Raw genomic sequence first — 19,286 nt, 5'->3', positions numbered from 1 at the left:
CTGGAAACCTGGTTCAGTAAGGCTTTTTTGTTTGTAGTGGCAGCCTATTAAAAATAGTTGCACAGTGAAGCTAGCTCATTGAACGTTTGTGGGCAAAGTTATGGCACGATTTAAATTGTTAAATCAGCTATTCCTCGGTGTAAACTTGGCAACATCCATTTTCTTTGTGAACCTTTTAGTTTTCTCCACAAAATTTTCTTTTGTTAATGCTGTGCTTTGGTCAGCTTTAACTATAATATTATACCTAGAATCACCCTCTGTAATCCCAGGTTTTTTTTTGGCTAGTCTCATTTTTGGTGTTAGTATTTCATTCTAAGCTCTCACATTCACATTTTATTTCTTTAAGGGGACTTCATAAAGGAATAACACAATGTCCATTACATGGTTTCAGGTTCTTGAAAGTTAGACTTTTTTGCCACAGTTAGCACTGATGTTCAACAGTGGTAGCCGAAGCACGTGCTTCCTCAAACTTCAGGGTATGCATCAGTCTGGACAGGATTAGGTTTTATTATTTTCTGTATTTTTTGTTCTTGTTTATTCAAAACATTAAACCTCGAAGTTGTCAACATGTGTGAATTATTTTAAGAAGAAGATATTAGCGTGGTAGCAAAGATGGCTTGTCAACTAACCGTGTTATCCCTCTGTGTCAATTTTGAGATTGCCTTTGTAAGTTGCACCTTGCTAAGGAAAATAGGTCCGAATCTTATTGTGTGGCTTTCAAAGAGGAATTTTGATTAATGTGGGGTTGAAGTAAGTGCACATAACTGTAGTAAGCTAACAGAGAGTTGGAATAAGCGATAAAGCTATGAAATCTAAATTGGGGTTGCACTGTGTATATGAATGCATGCTGTATAATTAGTCAGTTTGGGGAGTTACAGGCACAAGTTGCCTTGTGTATGCATAATATGATGATGACGGAGATCTGGCTTAAGGAAGGACAGATTTGGGTTTGAGTTATTCCTGGTTATAAGGTGGCCAGAAAAGGTCGGAAGGGAATGAAAAAGGAGAAGGGGTCATTTTTGGTGCAGGAGAGCATTGTATTTAATAAAGAGAATGTTGAAGAGAGTTCAAGGAAAGAATGCTTTGGCTACAGCTAAGGAATAAGAAGGATGCAACTACATTGCTTGGTTTAATGTGCAGAATTGAATTGAATTAACTTTATTGTCACATATGCAAATGAGTACAGTGAAAAGACTACAAGTTGCCATTTAAGGTTCAAATCTACCTAAGTAGAGACTCTTAAGTACAAGTTGTCGGCGTGAAAAAAAGTTAGAAAAATAAAGAAATGACAAGTACATAATTACAGATCATATGAATAAATTAGATAAAGAGAAATAAAAAGTGCAGAATAACATTTCTTTCAACTCAGTCCACCCTGGCATCTAGCCTCCAGGCAGCAGCAGATCTCACCTCGAGGCTCATGAGACCAGGAAACTGCTCTGAGATCACCTTGAGTGCTCGTTAGGCTAAGAGACCACCGTGCCAGGCCAATATGCCAGGCTAAGAGACCACCACACTGGGCCATCCTGCCAGGACAAGAGACCACCCCGCCGGACTGAGATGACACTTCCTATGGACAAAGTGGGTGGCCATGGGTACCCAAATGGGCCCAAGCTATATCTGCCTCTTTGTAGGTTATATGGAACAAGCCCTCTTCCATAGCTAAACTGGCCCTACACCCCATCTTTTCCTCTGTTACATTGATGACTATTGGCGCCATCTCATGGTCCCACAAGGAGCTCGAATAGTTCATCCACTTGACCAACACCTTCCACCCCAACCTTAAGTTCAGCTGGACCATCTCTGATACCGCTCTCTTCTTGGACCTCTCTGTTTCCATCTCAGGCAAACACCTAGAAACCGATATCCATTTCAAGCCCACCGACTTCCACAGGTACCGAGAATACAACTCCTCCCATCCACCTTCCTGCAAAAATGCCATCCCCTAATCCCAATTCCTTCGCCTCTTCTGCATCTGCTCCCAGGATGAGGTATTTCACTCCAGAACATTTCAGGTGCCCTCGTTTTTCAAGGACTGCAATTTCCCCCCCTCAGTGGTCGTAAAACGCCCTCAACCATGTCTCCCGCATTTCCCGCAACTCATCCCTCACATTAAGTCCCACAATAACAACCAAAAAAGAATCCCCCTCGTCCTTACATACCACCCCACCAACCTCCGGATCCAACGCATTATCCTCCGACACTTCCGCCATCTGTAATCTAACCAAAGACATTTTTCCCTACCCACCCTTTATCTGCTTTCCGGAGGGTCCACTCTCTCCGGGACTCCCTTGTCTGCTCCACACTCCCCTCCGCACCTGGCACTTTTCCCTGCAACCGCAGGAAGTGCTACACACCACTCCCATCCCAGGTTCCAAGAAGACTTCCCACATCAAGCAGATTTTCACCTGCACATCTGCTAATGTGGTATACTGTATCTGCTGTTCCAGTTGTGGCCTCCTCCTACATCGGGGAAACCAAGCAGGGGCTTGGGCACCGCTTTGCAGAACACCTATGCTTGGCTCGCATTAAACAACTGCACCTCCCAGTCGCGAACCATTTCAACACTTTCCCATTCCTCAGGCGACATGTCCATCCTGGGCCTCCTGCAGTGCCTCAACGATGCTACCTGAAAGTTGCAGGAACAGCAACTCATATTCCGCTTGGGAACCCTGCAGCCCAATGGTATCACTATGGACTTCACAAGCTTCAAAATCTCCCCTCCCCCTACCGCATCCCAAAACCAGCCCAGCTTGTCCCCCTCTCCCTAACCGGTCTTTCCTCCCACCTATCCCCTCCTCCCACCTCAAGCCCCATCCCCATCTCCTACCTACTAGCCTCATTGTCCTACTACCTGTCCGTCCTCCCCTCCCTATCTCCCCACCTACATTCACCTTTTACTGGCTCAATCCCTGCATCTTCTTTGACTTGTCTGTCTCCGCTCCACCTATCTTCTCCTCCTATCCATCTTGTCTGCCTCCCCCTCTCTCCCTATTTATTTCAGAACCCCCTTCCCCATTTTGGGCTTAGGTCTCGGCCCGAAACGTCAGCTTTCCTGCTCCTCTGATGTTGTTTGGCCTAGCAGAGATTTTTGCACAGAATTATGAGATGGCACTGAAACTTAAAAGGTACATGTGCATGGACATTTTTAACTGATAATCTGTAGAATCCCTACAGTGTGAAAACAGGCCCTTTGGCCCAACAAATCCACAGCGACCCTCAGAGCATCCCACCCAGACCCATTCACCCACCTAATCTAGGCATCCCTCAACTCAATGGGCAATTTACCACGGTCAATCCACCTACCCTGCACATCTTTGGACTGTGGGAGGAAACCGGAGCACCCAGTGGAAACCCCTACAGACACAGAGAGAATGTGCAAACTCCACACAGACAGTCACCCGAGGGTGGAATTGACCGGCCCTTTGTGCCGTGAGGCAGCAGTGCTAACCACTGAGCCACTGTGCTGCCGTTTATTGAGAGTCTGAATTAATGAGGTAGTGCACTGACTGTTCGAATGTTTTAAATAACTTTACACAGAAATAACAATGGTGCTTATTTGTGGCTTCTTTTCTAATTTTTGATGAAGCAGTATGCTCTAACATAGCAGTGACTTGGTGATTGTTACCGTTTTGGATCTGCAGATGCTCTATTTCTGTGATTGTTTTCTTGCTCGTAAAGTGTGAGCATGCCATCCCCTGGGGCTTTGTTTTATACAGGCCCTCATCCATGTTATTTTGTTCTCCTAAATACCCAAAACACACACTGGAGGGTCTGAATCACAGTGGGTGGTTGGTTTTATAGAAGCGTACCAGCAGTTGCTTGTCATCACACTGGTAACTGAGGGTCCCTGCACAACCTTCTCTGGTCCTTCCATGATGTAAATATTCTTTGTCTTTTTCAACATTCTCCAGCATTGATATGAATTTACCTGTCACAATAAAAAAAAGTCTGTGAACACAAAAAGGCATTTATTGATTCATCTTATATTGTTTTAATCAGGAAACTCAGCAATAAAATACAAAGGAATTCTGTTGAGTAAAATCACTGTTCTTGTAACAGGCCAAAGGGGAACTTGAGACACGATTCATTCTGAGTTGGGTGCATGGACTGTCGAAATGAAGTCCATCCTGCTTTTGTCCTTCTGAGTACTGGGTGGTGGTGATGCCTGAAGTACAGACCATCAAAGTAGATTTGCAAATTGTAAAAGGTCTGGCCCTTAGCTCTACAGTTCATCTCAAAGATAATGATTCCGGCTACAGAAATTGTAGATCTTAACCAAAAGCTGCAAGTGTTTATTTTCCTCAGGGCACCTCACTACTGTTGTGTGAGACCTCTATTCTGAATTTGGAGAAATGGGATGAGCATCAAACAAATTCAATGACATATCTCCAGTTCTAAGAATTGGGATTGGTCAGGTTCATATTCATGGAGTGACAAGCCCTGCTTTAGCAAAAATCTGGACTCTTTCTATCCAAAAATGCTCCCAAGGGTATCTTCCTCAAATGGCAGGAAGTGTTTGAGCTTACATGATATTATTTTGTCATCCCCCAACGTTAATCATGTTTGATTTTAACATGGATAGTATCAGAACTGATCCTGAGATTGTTTAAATTCCAGACTTCCCGACAGTTCAACTCCTCCTTCAAGTAGGAACGCTGAAACCCATTGGCCCACTCACACATCGCTGCTCTGGCTGAGGTTAATGAAATGAGTCCAAGCAGGGTCAAACCTAAGACCTCGCAGGTCTGAAGGACCCTGTACCAAATTGATCTGGTCATTTCTTCTGTGTGTGTCCTTCATACAATACGAATGCCACAAGTTGGAGAACATACATACCTGGGTCAGTAAGCTAGATGTTCTTTGTATCATTATTGACATAAATGTAGGCAGTCTTATCAACAGTTTGTTTGCTGCAGAAGGAAGCACAAATTAACCGTTAGAGACAAAAACAAATTATATTTGGAAGGATAGCTTGCTGACTGTAGAGTTGCTAACCTTTTGTATTGTTGTGAATTTTGGAGCAGCATGCGCACTCATGTAGGACAGTGAGGATGGGGATTTGAAGGCCACAATCGTGATTGGAATCTCCAGGAATATGTTCAAAGAAATGTTATTTTCCTGCTTGATTGATGTTCTTGAGCTATTCTGATGATTTCAAGATAAATTACTTTGACTTTGTGCCCTTTTTCAGCAATATTCAAGCTCTGCACAACCAAATGCCTGTTTCATATTTCTCCTTGAGTTAAGCTCAACCACAGAGGAGAAGTTGAACCTTAGATCTATCTAGTACAAGTTAGCTAGCCCATGTTTAGGATTCTTAAATGTATGTAACTTCTCTGGGCTGCATGGGGGATAATTTCTTTCAGCTGCAGAGTTCAAAATCTACTTTTTCTCAGTGTTACGATAAAAACGCATGCCTGCCCATGCGCTTTGCACAGGATGCAGTTCTCATCATTGCCATTGTTATGAAACACATTGTTGCACCGTTAACAAATCGGAAATAGTTTTTCTTCAAAATAGAAATTTCATTTTCTGCTGAACATCAGATCTTAAATTGTAGGATGGAATTTAGCAACTGGATAAAGGGACCCTACATCTAATTTCTATGCAAAATCACAAATAATAAATCATTGTCATTTCACTTACAGACAGTCAATAGGCAATCTTTTCTTGCCATCCACGTCTTCATTCATTGAAGGATTAAACCTGGACAAGGGGACAGTGAAAATATAGCAGATGACAAAGCTTGACTTAAATTTTGGCACTCGGTTAATTGCGAAGAACGATACTGCATTGGAACTAAATGTATAAAATGCACTTAGACTGGGCTTGCCTGAAGAGGAGCCGCATTTGCCCTCGCTCTGCCAGTGATATTTCCACTGTTTGAATAGTTTGTTGAACTGTTTCCCATTCTGTAAATGAGAATGGAAAGTTATCTTCAAGAACAAAAGCAGTTTTAAAAGTCAGAAGAACTACGGGTATGCAATACAGCCCCTCAAATCTCCTTTGACATTCCATGCAATCGAGATTGATCTCACTTTGGCCTCATTTCCACTTTTGTGCTTGCTCTCCATTACCCTTCAACCCATTACTAATTAAAGGTGTGTCTGTCTGCTCCTCAACGCCCTAGCATCCACCGCACACCCCCATAGTTACAATATTCCCTGATGATATGGGTTGCAAACTGCCACGTTCTGGAATCTCCAGAAATTGAAGATTCATCACCAAAAGCCTATTTCAAGCATTCGTGAATAAATAAAACTATATTTGTTTCCTTTCACTCTTCTGTTTATTACTTTTAAGAAAACTAGACATTAGAAAAGTCAGTAATCATTGTGAAGATTCCTTTTACTTTAACTTGGGTAAAAGTTTGCTTTGAATTTGGATGGTTTAGCTGCCACGGAGGGAGTGTAGATTGTCAGAGGTGAGAATTCATGAGACAAAGATTTCAGGAACACGTTCAGTTTGAATTGGCAATCAGACGTCATGGATTCATTTCTAATCGCACTGCCGAGTGTGAACCTGAGCTGTACAAAGCGGGAAATAGGGAGGAGGTACGAGTGGAACGGATGATGAAGATTCCCCAAAACAAAAGGCAAGGAAATGCTACTGGAAATACTGAAGACATTTTGAGATATTTCAGGAGATTCCCAGATTATACAGGAAGATTGGAATCCCAGTTGTGTCCCTGAGATTTGTACCAGAAATATTAGCTCACCATGCCACTAAAAACGTTTGAGAATTGTCCTGCCAATGACCCTGCCACTCTTAGAAGCCGTATCGAGTGGCACTGTTATATTTGCTTGAAATCTCAGTAGGTAGTCACAATTTCACATTTTATTTCAAACCAAACTCTGATAGTGGAGAGATGCTTCATCTTCCACTTGCTTAGATTTTATACAAATTACAAAAGAAGTAATGAATCTTACCTGGCTCTTGGAGGAATTGCTACGATGAGATAAAAACTCACACTGAACTACTCCTTAATAAATATTTCACAGTGGCTATGAGAATGGCCTTTTAGACCATCACCGTGCAGTTACTGAACATTTCACTATGTTCAGCAAGCAAGCATTTATTGTAATTCTCTAATTGCCTTTGAGATGGTGAGCTTGAGCTGGACAGAAACTCTCTCGCCGCTGTGTTGGTTTGTCAACTTTGGAGATTTCATTGAAATCCTACAGTGTGAAATGAGTCCCAGTAAGTCTACACCGACCCTCTAAAAAGCATTCCAACCAGACTCAGCTCCCTACCCTGTCTCCATAAGCCCACACTTTACATTTGCTAATCCCCTAGCCTCGACATCCCTGGACACTACAGACAATTTACCACAGTCAATCCACCTAACCTGCTCCTCTTTGGACCGTTGAAGGAAACCGGAGCATCTGGAAGAAACCGATGCAGACCTGGGTAGAGCATGCAAACTCCAGGCACACAGTCACCCAAGGTTGGAATTAAGCCCCAGCCCCTGGCACTGTGAGGCAGTAGTGCTAACCGCTCAGCCATCATCATATTATTGTGTGGGTCAGACTGAGTCCAACATTCACTCGTGGGAAGTGGGAATCACGATCTGAGCCAGCAGTTATTGCTTGTCCCCGGATGCCTTTGCCAATGTGCATTGTCAGAAGTCGTATTCACTCGATTCCACAAATAATCAAAACTGACAACTTATTAAAATAAACTGCAATTTCTTTCAGCCTTAGCGCAGATTCTGTGCGGTCGCCGTCAATGACGTTCTGCTGCGATCTCAAAACTTCACCAAATTCGTGTTCAATTTGACCCTGAGCTGGACTTCAGACGCAACAGCTGCACTAAAAATAGTCATTGACTCCCACCTTGCTTTTGCACCCAGTATTGTCAGCTTTTGACCAGCCATACTAAATGCAGGGACCTTAATACATATTAGTGGTTGGAAGTGACCCTGGTATTTTGAATCCAGTTCCAATATGGAATTGTCAAAACATCACACAAACTTTAAGTTTGCCTGAGCAGGCAATGTGCATGTCAGATGTACACTAATGATGTGATTCAATGACTGACTGGAAAATCTGAACCTAAACTTATACAAAAAAGAGGTTTGCCCAGTGAAACTCATACCGTGAGATAACCTATTTCTTAACTATTCTGAACTAACTCGTTTCCCCAGGAAGAACTGTTTCTACATCTAACTTCAGCAGGACTTCTACAAGCTGAAACTTAAAAACTTTCCAAGCTATGAGTGTTCCCCCAAGCAAAGCAAACAAAAAGAAAATCTTATATCTTCTGAACCAAAAGCAGGCCAACGCTTTGTAATGTTTGTGTTGGCTCATTATAAAACACAATGCAAACAAATTCCCATTTTCAGTCTTGAGATTCTTTCTCTTTCATGCAAGATAATATCTCCACAAATACTGAGAAGGTAGTCATAAACCCCCTCATCCACATGTGCTATTGGTTCAAAGACCGAACTCTCAAATCAGTTATAATTTTATATACAATACATATGGTATGACACACTCCATAAATCACACTTTAGCCATGGCATTTAGTCTGATAAGTCAGTGACTTTTGTGCCTGTAATGAGTTTAAAATCAATGCGAGATCCATTAACATAAGTTTTGTTAAACAATAAATCACCAAGTTTTCCTCAGAGTGCCTGTGGTCTCTTTTGCAGTGGTGGAGGCTTTAATTTTATCCCTTCATGCAAGCAATCATTTGGCTTCCCGACTGTCTGAAAACATGTCCTACCTCTGCGCATCTATTAGAAATGGCCCATGATTTGCAGCATTTTTTCAATATAGCTGGGAACTGTTTGGTCCTTTGAGGCATTCTTTGTTCCACATCACCAACAATACCTCCTAAACCCAGATTTTCCAATGTGGAAATATTATTGCAGCAATATAGACTTGAGTTGAGTATCGGGACCATGTAGCTAGCCCTCTGGGATTTGCCTTGGAAGTTAAAATTTCTTTGAAGTAATTACCTGACCTCTGGAACCTTTCAAAAAAGCCCTCTCCTTTGAGCAATAGTGGAGAGTTCTGATGCTGTTAAGCCTGGTAATTACCCAGGAAAAGTTAGAGGATGGAAACACTAACTATTAAACTGAACCTTCAACTCACTACAGACACGTTCTGACTCCCCTGACCCTTGAATCAGTTCCTCGCTGACATCCCATTGTCCTGATAACCTCAATTGAATGTACCTTCATCACACTTTCAGGCAACACATTCCAGTCCTTAACCACTCACTGTGTTAAAAGTGTTCTCACCTTGTATTTTTTCTTTTTTGTAAAATGCTGTAAAACCATGTGAAGATAAAACGGTTACTTAGTTGCTTGGTTGACTATGTGAGACCACAGATTGCTTCAAATCACAAAAGATGCCATGAAGTCCTTGCACGGCTGTTTTTGTTGCCTTTTGCGGTTACATTCTTTCTAAAACATAGCTTTAAAACAAAATTGTGACATCTTCATGCTTGGACTGGATGTGACACATATAAAATGCGAATGGAAATTTTGATGTGGATAAAAGGAGAGCTGGTTGTCGATTTGTTTTCAGTTGTTCCACAGGACAGCCCAAGATAGTTTTCACTCACCATTGTATGCTCCCTTTCATAGAAGTCAAGATGTTTACCTTGCTGAAAAACAGAATATGCTGGAGAAACACGGACTACAGCAGGTCAAGAGGCAGCTCACCATCACGTTTTCAAGGGCCAAGTAGGAATGGGCAATAAATGCTGGCCCAGCCAGTGTCGCCCATGTCCCACACCCCACAAGTGAATAAAAGTAAACTCCAGCTCACTATTTGCTTATCCAAGCCTCCATCCTGGACGCAATCATCAGTATCTCATGCATCTCATAACCACATCGTCGACCATAACTGTAATGCCCCAACATCATGGCATCCTTGGCCAGTATCAATATGGTTCTGCACTCCAATGTTGCACTTTTGTGCACACCAGCACCATTCGTTGTAATTGTGCTGCCAGGGCATTCAGTGCACAGGGAGCATGCACTCACCTCATTGGTTGGGCTAGGATGCATCTCAGGGCTCCTCGCTCATCTTTTAGCACTGATTTACTTTGTTCCAACTTTGATGCTCACAGCATCTCTGCCTTGCCTTTTGACATTTTGCCCTCTCAGCTGCAGTCTGACTGTTCATCTGTCTTGCCTTGCTGTTTAGCATGGTCACATATCTGGGCAACCTGTCAGGGTTGTCAGCAGTGGTCAGCCAAAGGACATGTTGCTGTACGGCACTGTGCTCTGCCAGTGTTACATCTTAATTATGCACCAGCAGTGAATGTGGCTAACACACAGCAATGTGCTTCACCTGGATGCCCATGTCTCAAAGTATATATGGTGTACTCCTCAGTCAGACTAAGGAAGACAGCTTGTACGTCAGGTTGTCCCAGCACTGTAAGTCAAGGGTATTGTCTGCTATCTATTCAGGGACTCGGAGAGGGTCAGTTATTTGCCTGGTGCCCAGGCTGGGTCCTCCTTCATCACTACATCTGGGTGATCACAGTAACTGAGTTAGGAAGCTGCACAGAGATCACTCGGTGGTCTTGTCATTGATCAGTTGAGGTTATCCATCCAAGTTGATCAGAAATGTGGGCCCTGAGCAGTCCTGAGGGTCAGCTCAATGAAAATCAAGAGGAATTAACAGGAGCCACTTCTGTGCTAGGGAAATGGGGAAAATTCAAGTCTGGGGATTGGACATAACATGCTGGGAAGCAGGCGGGACAATAATGTTAAAGGGGACAACTCAGCCTTTAAGTAGGAGATCAGATGATAGTGCATTGAAGCATCTGCATGGGTTGTGGCATCACTGATAGTCACATCAGTGGCATCCTGGCATCTTGGCTTGCATGACTAAGATATATTCTACACTGGGCGGTAAAGGAAGAGTAGCAATACCTTAGACGTGGTTCTAAGGTGGGATGAGGCAAAGGATGACGAACCTGTGAACTCAGTTCTTAAAATTGCATTACATTTACAAATGTGCTCTTGTATTCACAATTAAATGTCAGTCAAGGCACCTTTGTGTCGCAAAAAGTGTTTCTTTTTGGTTCCTCTGCTCTATGTAGATAGTGAAGGGCAATTCCTGGCTGGCAAAGCTTGTTTGGGTGTTCAGCTGGTCTTTAAGTAAAGCACTGGAATGGGGAATCCCAGATGGTTCCAGTCATGGGAAATACTTCAGCCTCTGATGAGAGGGAGGATGAGACAAGGAGGGTGCCATTGAGGAGTGGTGGATAGGTAATGAAGAAAGTCATGCAGAATAGTGTGATAAATCTCGCTAGGGCTAGCAGAGAGGAACCCATTATGAAACTCAGCTGAGACTTTGCTGATTTCGGGTAAAATTCAGTCCATTGATCTAATTTGTTAAACTTTCTCTTTGCATTCATCAAAGTTGTAATTGCTATGATTAATACAATTAGCAAGACGACAACTGATCCGTGTCAAATCACCTTATTCTTTGATGGTATTCCAATAGTTTGTTGTAGATTGTACCAAAGTCTCATAGTGCTGATGGCCGGCGCTACTTCTTCAAGTTCTGTCTTTTGCTACTCTCCAACAAAAATAAAGTGTCAGTTGGAAGATCTAATCTTTTGCATTAAATTATTTTCTTCCATTCCTTCATTCAAGCAGTTAAAAGAATTCACTTCAAACTACCATCTTCTAGTTCTGAGTGGCCTGTGCTGAGGTTTGTCCATTTCATTCTTAATTGTTCCCAGTTTACAAATACAAGATTCTGTCTCTTTCTAGGGAAAAGGAAAACATTATTTCTCTTGTCTTAATAGATGTCTATGATTGTTTCTGAAACATGGTCTTGTTTTTATTGCAACCGGAGTTGGTTTTTCTTTTGGATAGATATTAGAGAGATATAGAAGCAACAGGGTAGACTGGTGCAATCGGGGAATCCCTACTTTCAACTTCTTTAATGAGGGATAATGGATTTGACTATTCCGAATCAGATACACATCCTGATCAGATGATGACTTTGAGACTGATTTTGGAGTTGGATCTGGCACAGGGACTGAATTAGCCTAGTGGGTACAAAGAAAACTGACTTCTTTCTAGCTCAAATATTTTCAGTCCATCCTGGTATGATCTTCCCTTGGGTTTATCTCTGAGGACACTGACCAACCTTTAGTTGCTTGTTGAAAACCTTGTTCTCTGGTTTATAATCTCCCATCTGATCTCTTGTGGTTTGAGAGTCATGGAGCTCTGATGATGCAACAATGATGTCGTATAACTTAAATATAACTTTAAGTCACAAACCGGAAATGGCAGAAAGTGAACTTCTTGTTTCTACAATCGTCACATTCCTATTCTTTCATTGCCTCTTTCTTGTAGCTCCCTGGCCTGTATCAACAGCGATTTTAAAAATAGATGGTATCACTTTCCTTTAGCTTGTAACAATGCAATAAGTTTCAAATATTCTCTGTCTTTTCTGTTCTCCAAGATTGAGCAAATGTTTTTGTCTAAGAAAGCTTGTATATATTTGAACTGAATTTCACTTATCTGACATTGACTGCTTCGAGTTCTGTATCAGATATGTAATTAAACTCCTCATTGTCTCGAGTTGAAAATGTTTCATTCTAACAAAATTTTGTTTGTCTGGATTTTCCTGAAAATAGTGCTCGTAAAGATGTGTCTTTTTTTCTGTATTTTTAATTGTGGACTGAAATGTAAAAATAACTTTATAACCAAGGATTGCTGGAGGATTGCAGCATGTTTTGAAAGTAAGTAGTCTCAGTAGTTAATAAACAATGTTCACACAGCTGCTTGTTCAAGCAATAGTTGAAGTGTAGTTTGCAGGCCAGCTGGGCATTTGGGGTATGTACAAACAGAGTCTTAGGGACAACAAGCAGCTGATTGGTCCGTAGAATAGTGACCAGTTTTCACCCATACAGGTTTTCTGCCTGCCAGCAATAATCTGATTGGCTCTCAGCTGAACAATTTTGGCTTGTGAACAAGATGGAGAAAGCCTTCAGAACAATGTTCGCTCTAAGTTTCTATCCGAATGCACAGACCTCTGACACCCCTGCACCACAGTGACCTCCAGAAGTGAAGTCATTGTCATGATTGACTGTGAATGCAATCACCATACATTGAACATTGTACTGTTGTATGCATGTGCAGCCGCACAGCTGAAAGGAAACTTTGCGGCAGTTCAAGAGCTTTGCAGTAAAAGCTACTTAAAACCTGAAGAAAACCAGGTTGCTTTTCCTTCAGCAGTTCCTGTAAGTTAATAAGTGTGAACTAGCCAGCTTGAGCCTCCTGTAAAACCAGTGAAAGCCACTGGAGAAGGAAGACCAAGAATCAGCACTCCGATCAGCAATAGAATTATAAGAATAATCTCAGCTACCCTCCAAATATGAAACACTGACCCTCTCTTCTCCATATTTTCCTTCCTTTCACAACATCAATGTTTTTGCCTCTCTATCTGTGTGTTCGCATGTATGTATGTAGGGGGGAGTTTATAAGAGGGCCCGAGTTCATAGAATTACATGCTCACTGTTCATAATTGTTTGCCTGTAGCCAGAAGTTAACTACTTTTAATAAATAGTAACTTTTATCTAAAAGTCATGTACTTACCTGAATATCAAACATTTTATCTCATCCCTGTCATTGTGATCACCAGCTGTTTGTCTTATTTGTTCAATGCCCAATCAGAATTAGTCTATCAGACCAGAAATTACTTTTAATTCTTAAATTTGAAGTAAGATGTCTAATCTAAAAGGTAGGCAAGAATATTCAGATAGTAAATTCAGAGTTTTTTTTTAAATTACATGTTTGAGAGTCGTAATAAAGGTCACCAGACCCAAAATGTTAACTCTGAATTTTTTTTCTTCACAGATGCTGCCAGACGTGCTGAGCTTTTCCAGCAACTTCTGTTTTTGTTCCTGATTTACAGCATCCACAGTTCTCTCGGTTTTTATTTTATAACATACAATATTTGTTATAATAGAGTTAGTTAAGGCCAAATGTATAAGAATCATTTGCTTATACAATTAAACCATTGTAGTTTTAATACAGAGTATGTATCTATAATTAAATGACTTTTTTTACACTAGATTAATTTTAACAGGGAAACACAATAGGAAACAGAAGTAGACTTTTTAAATTTAATATACTTCAGTATGACTAATATGCATCCCCTTCTAGATGTTGCTAGTTATTGGGGTCTTAGGATATGGATTTTTATTCTGTAGCAAAGGTTCAATATCTTCCCTCTTTGCTGTTAATGGGGGTCATGTCATCTTTGATTTGTTGGCATATTCCTAATTTGAAATTAGTTGGTCTTTACATTAGTGCACAATGAACTTTGATAGTAGAACAATCATCTGTTCAATCCATTTCCTTAATCTGATTTTGAACATACAATTTTGCATGTGTTTTTTCAAACTTCTGTGTTTTTAAATATTTTTAATCAGCCTGTTCAGACACATTGTTATATGTCAGGGGCAGAATGGACTTGAATGTGGGCTCCCTGGCTCAGCAGTAAGGAAGGATTCATTGCACCACAAGAACCAATATGAAATGTCACCTTTCCCTGTCCAGAAACCAGTCTCCGATGAGGGAGAATGCGGCTCCGAGCTATTCTTAATCAACCTGGTCAGATCTGTTGTGACGCCCTCTTATGCAATCCTAGCATCCTCAGTTTCAGCTTTCTCCTCAGAGAAGACCTCCCATGATCCCATCTCATCCTTCCTCAGGATATCCTCCTTTGTCACTCAGGCTGTGAGTGCAACATACAACTGTGATGCTGGATACTCTGAGCTTCAAACCAATATCACAAAAAGCAATTTGGAGCAGATGAAGAGATAATAGGAACCGTTGATGCTGGAGAATTTTTCTGCAGAAGGGCCCAGATCCAAAACGTCAGCTTTCCTGCTCCTCTGATGCTGCATGGTCTGCTGTGTTCATCCAGCTCTACCTTGTTATATCTTGGAGCAGATGAAGTTCTTTTTCTAGTGTACTGTTACCACACGGAAAATGCAGCAGTATGTATATAGCAAGACCCCACAACCATACACTTTCTTGCTTGGTATAGAGATCATTTGGTTCCATTTATATAATATTAATATTGTGATTTGAGGATCACCTCAGGCGGTGAAAGATATCCCCTTAATAACTGGTTTGGGAAACTAGTTTTCATCAAGTTTATTGATGTGTACTCTCCTTCATTTGATCCATGTAAGGATTCTCGCTGTACAATCTTCTGCCCTGAATTATCTTTCCATTTTACCGGTTGTGCCGCACTAATCTGCAGCCTCAGGGCTGGGACGTTTTCCAGACCTAAGAGAATTGAGTGGACCACAAGAGGTCAAGTGTCAGGGTCAGCAGGTTTTAAACCATTCCTTTCTCTTCTGTCCCTCTTGTACTTAATCAGAAATCACAGGACATCTGGTTATAGTTCAGCAGGTTGAATTGAATTACAAGCTTTCGAAGTCTTCACTGGATCAAGGAGCAGCACTTCGAAAACTTGTGATTTCAAAGAAACCCGTTGGACTATAACCTGGTGTCATGTGACTTTGGCTTTGTCTACTCCAGTCCATACTCGCACCTCCAGAAACCTTTGACACCTCCCTTATTTACTCCAAGGTGTTGACTGGAAATCACTGCACTCTATTGCTGCACTGTAAAATAGATTGTCTTCAGAAAACTGGATGTTCCTGCAGGTGCCAGACCTTCAGTTTACCAGATCGGACAGTGATGGATTAAGTAGTAAAACTTTATTGCTATTGGCTTATTTTTGCCCCAGTCTGACTTTTACAAATTTATTTAGCAGTTGGCTGTTCCTGTAATATTTTCCCTGGTGTTCAAATGTGATGATCCTCTCCATTGCTTTACTTCTGTGTTTTGTAATTTTTAAAAATGTTGCTTGTCTTTTTCTAACAAAGAACAAATAAAATTACAGCACAGGAACAGGCCCTTCGGCCCTCCAAGCCTGCGCCGATTGAGATCCTCTGTCTAACCTGTCATCTATTTTCTAATGGTCTGTGTCCATTTGCTCCCTGACCATCCATGTACCTGTCCAGGTACTTCTTAAAAGGCACTATCGTGCCCACATCTACCACCTCCGCTGGCAACGTGTTCCAGGCATCCACCACCCTCTGCGTAAAGAACTTTCCACACATATCTCCCTTAAACTTTCCTCCTCTCACTTTGAACTCATGACCCCTACTAGTTGAGTCCCCCACTCTGGGAAAAAAACTTCTTGCTATCCACTTTGTCTATACCCCTCATGATTTTGTAGACTTCAGTCAGGTCCCCCCTCAATCTCCGTCTTTCTAATGAAAATAATCCTAATCTACTCAATGGTGACAGTTTAATTCAAAGTTTGGTTTTCTTTTTCAATATTGCACCCTACACCCCACTCAAAACAAAACACTGATAGACACTCTGAAATAAATACGGAGTGCAAGCTTTTATTGATTGACTTTTGCTGCTGTGGACAGTATATGCATACAGTGTGGAGATGGTATCAATACATGCCTATATTTTGAAATATAGAGTGATTTAAAATACAGTAAGGTAGCATTTCTGTCACATTTACACAAGTGACATCAGCGCAAGATTCAATATCAGTAACACCAGTAATCTCAGCCCACCACAAGGATAAAATTCCCAGGTTACACTAAACTCATTAGTACAGTAAGATTTTTCAAATTATAGTTATTTTCTAAGGATAGGACACCATTAGGAACATTTTAATAATTTAGAATGTATTTTGTTTTCAAGAAGCCCCAGTGAAGCTATTAAATTTGTTCAGTATAAACATTTAAAGTTGTTAGTTTTGGACACATTTGTTTCTCAGAATCTTAGAATCCCTATAGTGGGAAACAGGTCCTTCTGCCCAACAAGTCCACACTGACCGTCAACATCCCACCCAGATCCATCCCTCTATAACCAACCTAACCCACACATCCCTGAACTCTATGGGGCAATTTAGCATGGCCAATCCACCTAACCTGTACGTCTTTGGACTGTAAGAGGAAACTGGAGCACCCAAAGAAAACCCATACAGACACGGGGAAAACATGCAAACTCCACACTGACAGTCACCCAAGGGTGGGATTGAACCCAGGTCCCTGGTGCTGTGAGGCAGCCGTGCTAACCACTGAGCCACTGACAAAGCCGTTTTCTGCACAATAAATAAACTGCAGGAAGTACCCACTCTTATATGCATCAAATAAAATATTTGATAAAGAAAAGAAAGAAAAAGAATTTTTTCTCTCTCTCTTATGCTATTGTGATTCGTTGAATATCTTGGGTGGAATTTTCCATTGGCAGACTTGAAGTAAGTGTAGGGCAGAGTGGGATAGTAGGGGAATCTCTCTTGAAGGGACACTCTGCCAGGGCATGCTGGGAATTGAATTGACTGCCCATTCCATGGAGGAGGCAGACAATTGCAATGGATCAGATCCCAATGATGGGATTTCCCTGGGTGTTCCCAGCTGGTGTCAGCAGTGTCCTCCTCATCTGGGTCAGGGGAGAGCTGTAGAGTGACTATCTCTCCTGATGGGTTTTCAGCATTAAGAAGTGGCTCAGTGGTCTGAATGTGCCGGGGAATTTGGATGTAGCCAATTAGCAGCTGGGGGTGTGAGACCCCTTTTCGGTCTTGATATTAGAGTTCTGAAGCTTATAGCAAAAGCCAGCCATTCATGTATGAGATTATTCAAATTAGTTTTCATGGAAACATGATCTGAAAGAGCACAATCTCAAACTCAACATGGGTGCAATTTCCCAAAAGTGCACAAAGCAGAAACTCTATCCTGCAAACTAGTCAATTAGATCTCTTTCCTAGTAAAATAAATGCAGGGCTATCATTGAAATGGTAGCATCCATGGTACTAACAAATTGTTTCAATGACCCAAGAGACTCACTTAATGATAATTTGTCCAATATTATGCTCCTCACGGTAATCACTTAGTTTTGTGCCTATGTTTTAACATGAACAAATGGATAACGGTGAACTGATTTCATGTTTTCAATTCAATAGAATAGAATAAATGCTATTATGCATAATAAGAAGGCAATCAATTTGTTCCTTAATGCTGATCAGAATATAAATTAGAAGGACAATTGCACTGAGTTGGCTATGAATCAAGTTCAGACTTCAGCTTGTCTTTACCGATGTGCTAGATGTCTTGAATATCTATTTTGATAATGGAGTGAGCCTCATTCGACATTGTGGCTGAAATAGTCAAGTCTCCTCCAGTCACAGAAAGTGCTTCAGATTTTTCACTCAGCGATTCCTTTGCGTAGTTCTGTGTTGGCACCAGCTGTGAATACATCTTCCTGTACAGATATTTGTCAGTTACCTCTGGTGTATTAGTGATATATAAAGCAAACTCAATGTTGAATAAATTATAGTCAAAGGGATTGGAAAACAGTATTGTAAACTGGCTTGAACCAAACTCATAGGACAGTATATCAACACTGCCTCGAGTTGCAGATTCAGTCTTGACAAACATGGCATCACTTTTGTCCCCGGGCCTGATGACAGGAGCTGGTGGAATACATACATGACCGCTGTAGTTATAAGTCCTATGAAAAGGATGACATACAGAGTATTAAAGAAATGGTCGTGCTCATATTTCAAGTATTTCAGTCCACAATACATTAAAATAGCTTGATCCCTACAGTAATATTTGCACAATATCAGCCTTTTTCCTCAAGCACCTTCAGATTCTTAATCACAGAATAGAATCCCTACAATGCAGAAAGAGTCAATTCGGCCCATCAATTCTGCACTGACCCTCCAAAGAGCATCCCACCAAGAACCAGCTCCGAACATATCCCTGTTGCCTCACATTTATCATGGCCAGTTAGCTTACCTCACCTGGACAATTTTAGCATGGCCAGTCCACCTAATCTGCACATCTTTGGACTGTGGAAGGAAACCAGAGCACCCGAGAGAGGATGTGCAAACTCCAAACACAGTCACTTGAGACTGGAATTGAATGTGGGTCCCAGGTGCTGTGAGGCAGCAGTGCTAACCAGTGTGTCACTGTGATCCTTGATTTGAATCCTGGTGATTAAAACTTTACCTAGAACCTACCACTCTTCCTTTTGTATTAACAACTTGTATTTATGTTGCACCTTTAGCGTAGCAAAACATCCCAAGGTATCCTCACAGAGGCATTATAAAACACTCTGACACTAAATCACATAAGATGATTCAAGACCTAAAGCTTGATCAAAGAGACAGATACTGAGGAGTTTCATAAAGGAGAATAGAGAAGTGGACAGGGTTAAAGAGAAAATTCCAGAGCTTAGGCTCTAAAACAAC

The sequence above is a fragment of the Stegostoma tigrinum genome, chromosome 21, assembly GCF_030684315.1.
Source record: "Stegostoma tigrinum isolate sSteTig4 chromosome 21, sSteTig4.hap1, whole genome shotgun sequence".
NCBI lineage: Eukaryota > Metazoa > Chordata > Chondrichthyes > Orectolobiformes > Stegostomatidae > Stegostoma > Stegostoma tigrinum.
The sequence above is the reverse complement of the archived record's forward strand: the minus strand, read 5'-3'. Positions refer to the sequence as shown.